Source organism: Molossus molossus, unplaced genomic scaffold (assembly GCF_014108415.1).
Source record: "Molossus molossus isolate mMolMol1 unplaced genomic scaffold, mMolMol1.p scaffold_m16_p_17, whole genome shotgun sequence".
Lineage (NCBI taxonomy): Eukaryota > Metazoa > Chordata > Mammalia > Chiroptera > Molossidae > Molossus > Molossus molossus.
Window position 1 is genome coordinate 65,005,178 of NW_023425352.1, and position 2,181 is coordinate 65,007,358.

A 2,181-nucleotide genomic window follows, 5' to 3' on the forward strand; every position below is an offset into this window, starting at 1 on the left:
TTAGGTTAGATAAGTCCACACCTTTGGTACCCTTGGTTGAAATAACGGGTTTTTATTGTTTTGTTTTGCTTTGTGTATTTTTGTTGTTGTTTTGATTTGGTTTTTATTAAAAGTAATACTTGGCCCTGGCTGGTTTGGTCAGTGGTTAGAGCGTTGACCCGCAGACCAATGAGTTGCAGGTACAATTCCAGTAAAGGGCATGTACCTCGGCTGCAGTTTGACCCCGGCCCTGGTCAGGGTAGTGCAGGAGGCAACCAATGTGTCCCTCTCACATCAATGTTTCTCTCTCTCTCCCTCCCTTCCACTCTATCTGATGTAAATAGAAAAATATCCTCAGGTGAGGATATTGTCTGGGAAAAGAAGTAATAATTGCACATGATAAATTTTGAACAATATTGAATTAATTAAATATGTAAAATTAAAAGTAAAAATCCACCCTCAATAATCTCTCCCTAGTGTAACTGCTATTAATAATTTATTGTGTCTACTCTCATAGAAAATGTTTATGCATTCAGCACATACACAATTAGCATCATAATATATATTCTTTTGAATCACGCTACAAATGTAACTCTTTTCTAAGGTTTTGTATTGGATTGATCCCCATGTGTGGGTCCACACAGCACCTTGAACCAGTTTCCCACTGGCGGACGCTGAGGCTGCTTCCCCACTGTGGTCCTTGTGGACAATGCTCCCAGACCTTTCACTCACACAGATTTTACTTGGCAAATTTTGTAAGTGTGTGCATTCTTAGGATAAATTTCTAGCAGTACAACTCAAAGAATCCACCTGGGCCAAAGCATATACAGAATAATTTTTAAAAGAATGTTATCAAATTGTTTTTGAAAAAGACTGCACCAATTTGCACATCTTTCAATATAACATATCAGTGTTTTCAAATGAAAAAAAACTGTTTTATTCTATTTTAGTTATGAGTGAAGTTGAGTGCTTTTAAATATTGTTGCCCATTTTTCTATTCAGTTGTCTTTTTTTTATTGGTGTGTGAGAGCTCTTGGCTAGCTTATGAAATTACACCCCTCAACTGTCATGTGTTGCAAATATTTTACCCCATTTGTTTGTTCATTTTACAATACCATAATTTAAAATTTTTTATTTAAAGAAATCATTCATCATTTTTAAGTCAGTTTTGTTTGGTGTTGCTTAGAAAGGCCTTAATTATTATTTTTTTAATTATATTTACTTTTAGTAATTTCATTTTTTTATATAATTAAAATTTTTATGTCTGGAATTGAGTTAGAGTAAAATAACTTTATTCTTTCAAAATATAGCTTCATTTTTTACATATGGCTAATCTGTTGTCACATCATTATTTATTCAATGACCATTGCTGCCCTATAATGCCACCCTATTTCCTACTAAATTTCCATACATTTTGATGTAATTCTGAACTCTACTTTGTGAATTTCTTTTGGCATATCTTAACTATTGTCGTTATAGAATGGGTTTTACCCTTCTAGTACAAGCCTTTCAGCAGCAGTTCAAAGTTTTCTTCATGTAGGTGAAGAAATAAATGTATATATATTTATAGTTAATATTATTTCTAGATACTTTTCTTTATGAATTGTGTATGGAATTTGTGTATGGAATATTTTATTCCATTATATCTTTATTTAGTTGTCATTTATATATCAGAAAGGCCAGGTATGTGTATATTGTTCGTGTTAGTTGCAACTGTACAGAATTCTACCTTTAGCTGTTTTTTTTGGTTTATTTGGCAGCCAGTCATATATCTACATTAATGGTCGTTCTGCCCCCTCCCTTCTCCTACAACCATTTCTCCCTTTTGATGGGCTGTCCAGGACAATACGAGATGGCAGCCAGGGTCCTGGCCTCACTCTTTTCCTTTAGTCGTCACAGGTCTGTGATTCGGTTGGTGCATGTTTGCATGTATCCTTATCCCTGTTGTACTAAGGCTGGTGGCTCTTGAATTTTGTCAAGTGCTTTTGTAGCATTTATTACAGCATATGTTTTCTAATCTTCAGTGTTTAATTTTTGTCATTCATATATTGCAAAAAACAAATTCTATTTATCTAAGTATTCATTTTTATTTGCATAGCAATTTGCACAGAAGGCCTTTTAAAATATTATTTTTTAATTACAGTTGAAAGACAATATTATATTAGTTTCAGGTGGACAACCCAGTGATTAGACATTATATAA